The sequence below is a fragment of the Schistocerca gregaria genome, chromosome 8 (genome assembly GCF_023897955.1).
Source record: "Schistocerca gregaria isolate iqSchGreg1 chromosome 8, iqSchGreg1.2, whole genome shotgun sequence".
Classification (NCBI taxonomy): domain Eukaryota; kingdom Metazoa; phylum Arthropoda; class Insecta; order Orthoptera; family Acrididae; genus Schistocerca; species Schistocerca gregaria.
In genome coordinates, this window is record NC_064927.1 from 14,559,807 (window position 1) to 14,572,195 (window position 12,389).

The window sequence follows — 12,389 nt, forward strand, 5'->3', positions numbered from 1 at the left end:
ATCCATTAGGCCACACAGTCACTGACGACCAAGTGCAACTTGTATATGACTCATCTCGAAACGCTCACACCCCTGATAATTTGTGTTTTCGTTCTACACAGCCGCTGCCCTTGCTCTTTCCCACCCATTCGTTACATTCAACCTCTTACGTGACCGACCAAATATAGACTGGGAAACAAGACCACACACTTTGTGCATACGGATTCGAAGGCAGGGCGTGCCTCGCCGCATTTGCCACGATGGCCATTTGCTACTTCTGCAGAAGCGGCGGCGGCGGCGACGACGACGACGACGACGACGACGACGACGACGACGACGACGACGACGACCGCGAGAAGCTCTGACATATGTGAGAAATACATCTTTAAAATGTAATTCAGACTGCCTCGTCCCACCTTATGCTGTACCGCTTTGGCAAAGACTTTATCTGCGCCATTCGCCTTAATCACATCTGAGAGTAATTCTTAATAAAAGGCATGTCGCTAATTGTTCGTCATCACAGATACTGTTAGCTATACGGCCACGACGCGCAACTGATTTCCAAAATTCGACTTTTTCTTTTGAGGATGGAACTCACGACCCTTGGTTTACTAGTCCAGTGCTATACCACTGAGCTAAAGAGGCGCGGCCTAGCGGCACTTTCGCGTACTTCGTCCTTACGGTCGTCTGGTTCATCAGACTTCAGCTGACAACACTTCATATTACCGACTAATATTTGCAGGTATGGCGACCCATTACTGCTTGGCTACACATCTGACACGTAACCGATGTCCTCTCCAAACAACAACACTTGCATTTCAGAACATGTCTTTCACACATGTCTACAAAATCACCTTCACCTTCAAATACAGTTTCCTTGCGACTGACAGAGACGTAGGCAAAGTTTAAAGTTGCTATTTCCATTACATCACGTTAATCAGAAAAACGGTAATTTACATCTGCAGCGGAACAAAATTCCGTTCCGCCCAGCGTGGGGGTCGAACCCATGACCCTGAGATTAAGAGTCTCATGCTCTACCGACGGAGCTAGCCGGGCTGCTTCAGTGAATACTTGCCGGGCAGCACGTCACACAGTACTCGTTTGGGTTGGGTGGTCCCATACAGAATCTCTCCATGCTGCCTAATGTTTTCCTAACGTCACACTCGTCACGTACTTCACTTTTATTTCATAATCATTTCTGAGAGGTAAAGGAATTGCATGACAACCTGCAGAGCTAGTGGCGTCAAAATTAACACTCATACTTGATGTGACTCAAAAGGCGAACGAGTTACTTTCCGACGTTGTTTTAGATGTGCAAGTGCCAGTGGAAACTCGCGGTGACGGCACTCTGCCGACCATTTCGCTAGTTAACACAGGTCTTGTAGTGTGTGTTTCAAGCTCAAGAGCATCTCCAAGCAGAAAATGGTCAACAGCAACATTCAGACGGTTTCGTACTGCTCAAATGCTACATTAAAACGGTATGTTTCTTTTTCAGAACTGATAAAACACGAGCGTGACAGCATTCGAACCTGTAATCTTCAGATCCGAAGTCCGACGCCTTATCCATTAGGCCACACAGTCACTGACGACCAAGTGCAACTTGTATATGACTCATCTCGAAACGCTCACACCCCTGATAATTTGTGTTTTCGTTCTACACAGCCGCTGCCCTTGCTCTTTCCCACCCATTCGTTACATTCAACCTCTTACGTGACCGACCAAATATAGACTGGGAAACAAGACCACACACTTTGTGCATACGGATTCGAAGGCAGGGCGTGCCTCGCCGCATTTGCCACGATGGCCATTTGCTACTTCTGCAGAAGCGGCGGCGGCGACGACGACGACGACGACGACGACGACGACGACCGCGAGAAGCTCTGACATATGTGAGAAATACATCTTTAAAATGTAATTCAGACTGCCTCGTCCCACCTTATGCTGTACCGCTTTGGCAAAGGCTTTATCTGCGCCATTCGCCTTAATCACATCTGAGAGTAATTCTTAACAAAAGGCATGTCGCTAATTGTTCGTCATCACAGATACTGTTAGCTATACGGCCACGACGCGCAACTGATTTCCAAAATTCGACTTCTTCCTTTGAGGATGGAACTCACGACCCTTGGTTTACTAGTCCAGTGCGCTACCACTGAGCTAAATGGGCGCGGCCTAGCGGTACTTTTGCGTACTTCGTCCTTACGGTCGTCTGGATCATCAGACTTCAGCTGACAACACTTCATATTACCGACTAATATTTGCAGCTATGGCGACCCATTACTGCTTGGCTACACATCTGACACGTAACCGATGTCCTCTCCAAACAACAACACTTGCATTTCAGAACATGTCTTTCTCACATGTCTACAAAATCACCTTCACCTTCAAATACAGTTTCCTTGCGACTGACAGAGACGTAGGCAAATTTTAAAGTTGCTATTTCCATTACATCACGTTAATCAGAAAAACAATAATTTACATCTGCAGCGGAACAAAATTCTGTTCCACCCAGTGTGGGGCTCGAACCCACGACCCTGAGATTAAGAGTCTCATGCTCTACCGACTGAGCTAGCCGGGCTGCTTCGGTGAATGCTTGCCGGGAAGCACGTCACACAGTACTCGTTTGGGTTGGGTGGTCCCATACAGAATCTCTCCATGCTGCCTAATGTTTTCCTAACGTCACACTCGTCACGTACTTCACTTTTATTTCATAATCATTTCTGAGAGGTAAAGGAATTGCATGACAACCTGCAGAGCTAGTGGCGTCAAAATTAACACTCGTACTTGATGTGACTCAAAAGGCGAACGAGTTACTTTCCGACGTTGTTTTAGATGTGCAAGTGCCAGTGGAAACTCGCGGTGTCGGCACTCTGCCGACCATTTCGCTAGTTAACACAGGTCTTGTAGTGTGTGTTTCAAGCTCAAGAGCATCTCCAAGCAGAAAATGGTCAACAGCAACATTCAGACGGTTTCGTACTGCTCAAATGCTACATTAAAACGGTATGTTTCTTTTTCAGAACTGATAAAACACGAGCGTGACAGCATTCGAACCTGTAATCTTCAGATCCGAAGACCGACGCCTTATCCATTAGGCCACACAGTCACTGACGACCAAGTGCAACTTGTATATGACTCATCTCGAAACGCTCACACCCCTGATAATTTGTGTTTTCGTTCTACACATCCGCTGCCCTTGCCCTTTCCCACCCATTCGTTACATTCAACCTCTTACGTGACCGACCAAATATAGACTGGGAAACAAGACCACACACTTTGTGCATACGGATTCGAAGGCAGGGCGTGCCTCGCCGCATTTGCCACGATGGCCATTTGCTACTTCTGCAGAAGCGGCGGCGGCGACGACGACGACGACGACGACGACGACGACGACGACCGCGAGAAGCTCTGACATATGTGAGAAATATATCTTTAAAATGTAATTCAGACTGCCTCGTCCCACCTTATGCTGTACCGCTTTGGCAAAGGCTATATCTGCGCCATTCGCCTTAATCACATCTGAGAGTAATTCTTAATAAAAGGCATGTCGCTAATTGTTCGTCATCACAGATACTGTTAGCTATACGGCCACGACGCGCAACTGATTTCCAAAATTCGACTTCTTCCTTTGAGGATGGAACTCACGACCCTTGGTTTACTAGTCCAGTGCGCTACCACTGAGCTAAATGGGCGCGGCCTAGCGGTACTTTTGCGTACTTCGTCCTTACGGTCGTCTGGATCATCAGACTTCAGCTGACAACACTTCATATTACCGACTAATATTTGCAGCTATGGCGACCCATTACTGCTTGGCTACACATCTGACACGTAACCGATGTCCTCTCCAAACAACAACACTTGCATTTCAGAACATGTCTTTCTCACATGTCTACAAAATCACCTTCACCTTCAAATACAGTTTCCTTGCGACTGACAGAGACGTAGGCAAATTTTAAAGTTGCTATTTCCATTACATCACGTTAATCAGAAAAACAATAATTTACATCTGCAGCGGAACAAAATTCTGTTCCACCCACTGTGGGGCTCAAACCCACGACCCTGAGATTAAGAGTCTCATGCTCTACCGACTGAGCTAGCCGGGCTGCTTCGGTGAATGCTTGCCGGGAAGCACGTCACACAGTACTCGTTTGGGTTGGGTGGTCCCATACAGAATCTCTCCATGCTGCCTAATGTTTTCCTAACGTCACACTCGTCACGTACTTCACTTTTATTTCATAATCATTTCTGAGAGGTAAAGGAATTGCATGACAACCTGCAGAGCTAGTGGCGTCAAAATTAACACTCGTACTTGATGTGACTCAAAAGGCGAACGAGTTACTTTCCGACGTTGTTTTAGATGTGCAAGTGCCAGTGGAAACTCGCGGTGTCGGCACTCTGCCGACCATTTCGCTAGTTAACACAGGTCTTGTAGTGTGTGTTTCAAGCTCAAGAGCATCTCCAAGCAGAAAATGGTCAACAGCAACATTCAGACGGTTTCGTACTGCTCAAATGCTACATTAAAACGGTATGTTTCTTTTTCAGAACTGATAAAACACGAGCGTGACAGCATTCGAACCTGTAATCTTCAGATCCGAAGACCGACGCCTTATCCATTAGGCCACACAGTCACTGACGACCAAGTGCAACTTGTATATGACTCATCTCGAAACGCTCACACCCCTGATAATTTGTGTTTTCGTTCTACACATCCGCTGCCCTTGCTCTTTCCCACCCATTCGTTACATTCAACCTCTTACGTGACCGACCAAATATAGACTGGGAAACAAGACCACACACTTTGTGCATACGGATTCGAAGGCAGGGCGTGCCTCGCCGCATTTGCCACGATGGCCATTTGCTACTTCTGCAGAAGCGGCGGCGGCGACGACGACGACGACGACGACGACGACGACGACGACCGCGAGAAGCTCTGACATATGTGAGAAATACATCTTTAAAATGTAATTCAGACTGCCTCGTCCCACCTTATGCTGTACCGCTTTGGCAAAGACTTTATCTGCGCCATTCGCCTTAATCACATCTGAGAGTAATTCTTAATAAAAGGCATGTCGCTAATTGTTCGTCATCACAGATACTGTTAGCTATACGGCCACGACGCGCAACTGATTTCCAAAATTCGACTTTTTCTTTTGAGGATGGAACTCACGACCCTTGGTTTACTAGTCCACTGCTATACCACTGAGCTAAAGAGGCGCGGCCTAGCGGCACTTTCGCGTACTTCGTCCTTACGGTCGTCTGGTTCATCAGACTTCAGCTGACAACACTTCATATTACCGACTAATATTTGCAGCTATGGCGACCCATTACTGCTTGGCTACACATCTGACACGTAACCGATGTCCTCTCCAAACAACAACACTTGCATTTCAGAACATGTCTTTCACACATGTCTACAAAATCACCTTCACCTTCAAATACAGTTTCCTTGCGACTGACAGAGACGTAGGCAAAGTTTAAAGTTGCTATTTCCATTACATCACGTTAATCAGAAAAACGGTAATTTACATCTGCAGCGGAACAAAATTCCGTTCCGCCCAGCGTGGGGGTCGAACCCATGACCCTGAGATTAAGAGTCTCATGCTCTACCGACGGAGCTAGCCGGGCTGCTTCAGTGAATACTTGCCGGGCAGCACGTCACACAGTACTCGTTTGGGTTGGGTGGTCCCATACAGAATCTCTCCATGCTGCCTAATGTTTTCCTAACGTCACACTCGTCACGTACTTCACTTTTATTTCATAATCATTTCTGAGAGGTAAAGGAATTGCATGACAACCTGCAGAGCTAGTGGCGTCAAAATTAACACTCATACTTGATGTGACTCAAAAGGCGAACGAGTTACTTTCCGACGTTGTTTTAGATGTGCAAGTGCCAGTGGAAACTCGCGGTGACGGCACTCTGCCGACCATTTCGCTAGTTAACACAGGTCTTGTAGTGTGTGTTTCAAGCTCAAGAGCATCTCCAAGCAGAAAATGGTCAACAGCAACATTCAGACGGTTTCGTACTGCTCAAATGCTACATTAAAACGGTATGTTTCTTTTTCAGAACTGATAAAACACGAGCGTGACAGCATTCGAACCTGTAATCTTCAGATCCGAAGTCCGACGCCTTATCCATTAGGCCACACAGTCACTGACGACCAAGTGCAACTTGTATATGACTCATCTCGAAACGCTCACACCCCTGATAATTTGTGTTTTCGTTCTACACAGCCGCTGCCCTTGCTCTTTCCCACCCATTCGTTACATTCAACCTCTTACGTGACCGACCAAATATAGACTGGGAAACAAGACCACACACTTTGTGCATACGGATTCGAAGGCAGGGCGTGCCTCGCCGCATTTGCCACGATGGCCATTTGCTACTTCTGCAGAAGCGGCGGCGGCGACGACGACGACGACGACGACGACGACGACGACGACGACGACCGCGAGAAGCTCTGACATATGTGAGAAATACATCTTTAAAATGTAATTCAGACTGCCTCGTCCCACCTTATGCTGTACCGCTTTGGCAAAGGCTTTATCTGCGCCATTCGCCTTAATCATATCTGAGAGTAATTCTTAATAAAGGGCATGTCGCTAATTGTTCGTCATCACAGATACTGTTTGCTATACGGCCACGACGCGCAACTGATTTCCAAAATTCGAATTTTTCCTTTGTGGATGGAACTCACGACCCTTGGTTTACTAGTCCAGTGCTATACCACTGAGCTAAAGAGGCGCGGCCTAGCGGCACTTTCGCGTACTTCGTCCTTACAGTCGTCTGGATCATCAGACTTCAGCTGACAACACTTCATATTACCGACTAATATTTGCAGCTATGGCGACCCATTACTGCTTGGCTACACATCTGACACGTAACCGATGTCCTCTCCAAACAACAACACTTGCATTTCAGAACATGTCTTTCACACATGTCTACAAAATCACCTTCACCTTCAAATACAGTTTCCTTGCGACTGACAGAGACGTAGGCAAAGTTTAAAGTTGCTATTTCCATTACATCACGTTAATCAGAAAAACGGTAATTTACATCTGCAGCGGAACAAAATTCCGTTCTTCCCAGCGTGGGGGTCGAACCCATGACCCTGAGATTAAGAGTCTCATGCTCTACCGTCGGAGCTAGCCGGGCTGCTTCGGTGAATACTTGCCGGGCAGCACGTCACACAGTACTCGTTTGGGTTGGGTGGTCCCATACAGAATCTCTTCATGCTGCCTAATGTTTTCCTAACGTCACACTCGTCACGTACTTCACTTTTATTTCATAATCATTTCTGAGAGGTAAAGGAATTGCATGACAACCTGCAGAGCTAGTGGCGTCAAAATTAACACTCATACTTGATGTGACTCAAAAGGCGAACGAGTTACTTTCCGACGTTGTTTTAGATGTGCAAGTGCCAGTGGAAACTCGCGGTGACGGCACTCTGCCGACCATTTCGCTAGTTAACACAGGTCTTGTAGTGTGTGTTTCAAGCTCAAGAGCATCTCCAAGCAGAAAATGGTCAACAGCAACATTCAGACGGTTTCGTACTGCTCAAATGCTACATTAAAACGGTATGTTTCTTTTTCAGAACTGATAAAACACGAGCGTGACAGCATTCGAACCTGTAATCTTCAGATCCGAAGTCCGACGCCTTATCCATTAGGCCACACAGTCACTGACGACCAAGTGCAACTTGTATATGACTCATCTCGAAACGCTCACACCCCTGATAATTTGTGTTTTCGTTCTACACAGCCGCTGCCCTTGCTCTTTCCCACCCATTCGTTACATTCAACCTCTTACGTGACCGACCAAATATAGACTGGGAAACAAGACCACACACTTTGTGCATACGGATTCGAAGGCAGGGCGTGCCTCGCCGCATTTGCCACGATGGCCATTTGCTACTTCTGCAGAGGCGGCGGCGGCGACGAGGACGACCGCTTGAGGCTATGACATATATGAGAAATACATCTATAAAATGTAATTCAGACTGCCTCGTCCCACCTTATGCTGTACCTCTTTGGCAAAGGCTTTATCTGCGCCATTCGCCTTAATCACATCTGAGAGTAATTCTTAATAAAAGGCATGTCGCTAATTGTTCGTCATCACAGATACTGTTAGCTATACGGCCATGACGCGCAACTGATTTCCAAAATTCGACTTCTTCCTTTGAGGATGGAACCCACGACCCTTGGTTTACTAGCCTAGTGCTCTACCACTGAGCTAAATGGGCACGGCCTAGCGGTACTTTTGCGTACTTCGTCCTTACGGTCGTCTGGATCATCAGACTTCAGCTGACAACACTTCATATTACCGACTAATATTTGCAGCTATGGCGACCCATTACTGCTTGGCTACACATCTGACACGTAACCGATGTCCTCTCCAAACAACAACACTTGCATTTCAGAACATGTCTTTCACACATGTCTACAAAATCACCTTCACCTTCAAATACAGTTTCCTTGCGACTGACAGTGACGTAGGCAAAGTTTAAAGTTGCTATTTCCATTACATCACGTTAATCAGAAAAACGGTAATTTACATCTGCAGCGGAACAAAATTCCGTTCCGCCCAGCGTGGGGGTCGAACCCATAACCCTCAGATTAAGAGTCTCATGCTCTACCGACGGAGCTAGCCGGGCTGCTTCGGTGAATACTTGCCGGGCAGCACGTCACACAGTACTCGTTTGGGTTGGGTGGTCCCATACAGAATCTCTCCATGCTGCCTAATGTTTTCCTAACGTCACACTCGTCACGTACTTCACTTTTATTTCATAATCATTTCTGAGAGGTAAAGGAATTGCATGACAACCTGCAGAGCTAGTGGCGTCAAAATTAACACTCATACTTGATGTGACTCAAAAGGCGAACGAGTTACTTTCCGACGTTGTTTTAGATGTGCAAGTGCCAGTGGAAACTCGCAGTGACGGCACTCTGCCGACCATTTCGCTAGTTAACACAGGTCTTGTAGTGTGTGTTTCAAGCTCAAGAGCATCTCCAAGCAGAAAATGGTCAACAGCAACATTCAGACGGTTTCGTACTGCTCAAATGCTACATTAAAACGGTATGTTTCTTTTTCAGAACTGATAAAACACGAGCGTGACAGCATTCGAACCTGTAATCTTCAGATCCGAAGTCCGACGCCTTATCCATTAGGCCACACAGTCACTGACGACCAAGTGCAACTTGTATATGACTCATCTCGAAACGCTCACACCCCTGATAATTTGTGTTTTCGTTCTACACAGCCGCTGCCCTTGCTCTTTCCCACCCATTCGTTACATTCAACCTCTTACGTGACCGACCAAATATAGACTGGGAAACAAGACCACACACATTGTGCATACGGATTCGAAGGCAGGGCGTGCCTCGCCGCATTTGCCACGATGGCCATTTGCTACTTCTGCAGAAGCGGCGGCGGCGACGACGACGACGACGACGACGACGACGACGACCGCGAGAAGCTCTGACATATGTGAAAAATACATCTTTAAAATGTAATTCAGACTGCCTCGTCCCACCTTATGCTGTACCGCTTTGGCAAAGGCTTTATCTGCGCCATTCGCCTTAATCACATCTGAGAGTAATTCTTAATAAAAGGCATGTCGCTAATTGTTCGTCAACACATATACTGTTTGCTATACGGCCACGACGCGCAACTGATTTCCAAAATTCGACTTTTTCCTTTGAGGATGGAACTCACGACCCTTGGTTTACTAGTCCAGTGCTATACCACCGAGCTAAAGAGGCGCGGCCTAGCGGCACTTTCGCGTGCTTCGTCCTTACGGTCGTCTGGATCATCAGACTTCAGCTGACAACACTTCATATTACCGACTAATATTTGCAGCTATGGCGACCCATTACTGCTTGGCTACACATCTGACACGTAACCGATGTCCTCTCCAAACAACAACACTTGCATTTCAGAACATGTCTTTCACACATGTCTACAAAATCACCTTCACATTCAAATACAGTTTCCTTGCGACTGACAGAGACGTAGGCAAAGTTTAAAGTTGCTATTTCCATTACATCACGTTAATCAGAAAAACAGTAATTTACATCTGCAGTGGAACAAAATTCCGTTCCGCCCAGCGTGGGGCTCGAACCCACGACCCTGAGATTAAGAGTCTCATGCTCTACCAACTGAGCTATCCGGGCTTCTTGGGAGAATGCTTGCCGGTCAGCACGTCACACAGTACTCGTTTGGGTTGGGTGGTTCCATACAGAATCTCTCCATGCTGCCTAAAGTTTTCCTAACGTCACACTCGTCACGTACTTCACTTTTATTTCATAATCATTTCTGAGAGTTAAAGTAATTGCATGACATCCAGCAGAGCTAGTGGCGTCAAAATTAACACTCATACTTGATGTGACTCAAAAGGCGAACGAGTTACTTTCCGACGTTGTTTTAGATGTGCAAGTGCCAGTGGAAACTCGCGGTGACGGCACTCTTCCGACCATTTCGCTAGTTAACACCGGTCTTGTAGTGTGTGTTTCAAGCTCAAGAGCATCTCCAAGCAGAAAATGGTCAACAGCAACATTCAGACGGTTTCGTACTGCTCAATTGCTACATTAAAACGATATGTTTCTTTTTCAGAACTGATAAAACACGAGCGTGATAGCATTCGAACCTGTAATCTTCAGATCCGAATTCCGACGCCTTATGATACTTATATGTGAACACGGGACTTATGAAGCGTTGTCTATCTAAAGAGTTATTTTGCCTTCCTGCCAAGATTGTACCTAATAACTAGCGAGAATGTCTTCCCTGTCATGAAGTTAGCTCAGTATGCCCCTATACCGGTTCCATTAATGATTCAGGCGCAGGAGCGATCAATAGAAATTGAAACTTAACCAACTCCCTGCTTTTCGAAAACAATAGTAAGCATATTCGCAAAGTCCCTCTTAAGGTGTGGGAAAGACTTTTGCGTCCAGTACTCATGAAGCATGTAACCAGTAAACGAAATAAAATCGGTAATACCATGATCATCAAACACTGCAAAAATGTAACGGCCAAGAAGCCACATAACGGTGTTGTTCTTGGTCCGGGGATAAAAAACCGTGTCCGGCCAGCAGAGAATATCAGTCTTAAATGCCGATTCTGAGCTCCTGGTGAGTAAAGCCAATTGTCGGCGCAGCCAGTGCCACATGCGATGACGGTCAGCGCAGGTAAATCGGTGTTGGGGTGTAGCAACACAACGACACATTTGACAAAGCGGAGAGACACATAAACCTATACGATGAAGGCGTTCGTTCGTAGGAATCAGCTGATTAACTACCTTATACCATAGGGACGCAACAGCTGTTGAATGAACGGGTAAGCTAATATTCGTCCATATGTTACGCCAATTAAAACTGGTATAATGCAAAACAATCGGGTTGGAAGAAGAAGACCGGTGCCATTTGTCAAGCAGGGTTAGCGTAGTAAAAACAGGTCGACGTTGTAAGTGGAGGTCTAGGTAACTAATCTCAATGTGGAAGTCCCGAACATGCCGTAGCTTCGCATTTAGAGGCCCAACGTTAATGGGCGGTGACAAGCTCGCAGGACGAACGACATGGAATAATTGCGAAGTAACAGTCGGGGACTCAGATAATAAAAGATGGAGGGTTCGCTTAACATTAAGGGCAGCAGCCTTGAGACGGACATCGGTGAACGACAAGCCGCCCTCAAGACGCGGCTTCGTAAGAACATCACAACGTAATTTAAAAATATGCCCCCGCCAAATATATCTGTTAATAAGCTGGACCATTTTTGCACCCTGCATTCGGGGAAGCGGAAACAGCTGAGCAACGTAATATACTTTACATAAAACATAAGTGTCTAATACACGCTTTTTTTGCAGTAGCGGTATCGAACGCCATGAGTGTTCTAATAAAACACCTTGCAGCTTGGAAATGGCCACTTGCCAATTTTTTGCAGCCATCCGAAGAGGACAACGTTCAAGATAGATACCTAAATGAGTATAGTGTTCAACAGCTGTAACCCACGTAGCAACCACACGTTCAAAGCCCCGCAAATTCAGGAGCTTGCTTTTACGGGGATTGATACGAGAACCTGAGGCCGCAGAAAATTTATCGAGTTCCATTTTCAACTGCGGCACTTCTGCGGTGGAACGAAGCAAAACAACCAAATCATCAACATAAGCCGTTGCCGTCTGGTTAACCCCAGAGATCGTAAGACCACGAAGTGTCGAGTTGAGACGTGTGAGGAGTGGTTGAAGGGAGAGAGCATAAAGGGTCATGGATAAAGGACTACCTTGCGGGAAGCCACGTTGAATATCAATGACCTTTGTTAGCTGGCCATTAATGTCAATCTTAGCAGAAATGCCAGTCGTCATATTCTTAAGTACCAGCAGCGCCTGTTCATTAAAACCGAGCCGGTGCAGCAGAAGCTCTAAAAACGA

General features: G+C 46.4%; 7 non-coding genes across 7 annotated transcripts; all 7 read right to left on the bottom strand.

The window, feature by feature from the left end:
* Window positions 1-962: 962 nt before the first annotated feature.
* Trnak-cuu (transfer RNA lysine (anticodon CUU)) lies at window positions 963-1,035 on the bottom strand. Its single transcript has one exon. It is a non-coding gene; the product is annotated as a tRNA-Lys (tRNA).
* Window positions 1,036-2,481: 1,446 nt separating this feature from the next.
* Window positions 2,482-2,554, bottom strand: Trnak-cuu (transfer RNA lysine (anticodon CUU)). The gene has a single exon. It is a non-coding gene; the product is annotated as a tRNA-Lys (tRNA).
* Window positions 2,555-4,003: 1,449 nt separating this feature from the next.
* Window positions 4,004-4,076, bottom strand: Trnak-cuu (transfer RNA lysine (anticodon CUU)). Its single transcript has one exon. It is a non-coding gene; the product is annotated as a tRNA-Lys (tRNA).
* Window positions 4,077-5,525: 1,449 nt separating this feature from the next.
* Window positions 5,526-5,598, bottom strand: Trnak-cuu (transfer RNA lysine (anticodon CUU)). Its single transcript has one exon. It is a non-coding gene; the product is annotated as a tRNA-Lys (tRNA).
* A 1,455-nt stretch (window positions 5,599-7,053) lies between these two features.
* Trnak-cuu (transfer RNA lysine (anticodon CUU)) lies at window positions 7,054-7,126 on the bottom strand. Its single transcript has one exon. It is a non-coding gene; the product is annotated as a tRNA-Lys (tRNA).
* Window positions 7,127-8,551: 1,425 nt separating this feature from the next.
* Trnak-cuu (transfer RNA lysine (anticodon CUU)) lies at window positions 8,552-8,624 on the bottom strand. The gene has a single exon. It is a non-coding gene; the product is annotated as a tRNA-Lys (tRNA).
* A 1,446-nt stretch (window positions 8,625-10,070) lies between these two features.
* Trnak-cuu (transfer RNA lysine (anticodon CUU)) lies at window positions 10,071-10,143 on the bottom strand. The gene has a single exon. It is a non-coding gene; the product is annotated as a tRNA-Lys (tRNA).
* Window positions 10,144-12,389: the final 2,246 nt, after the last annotated feature.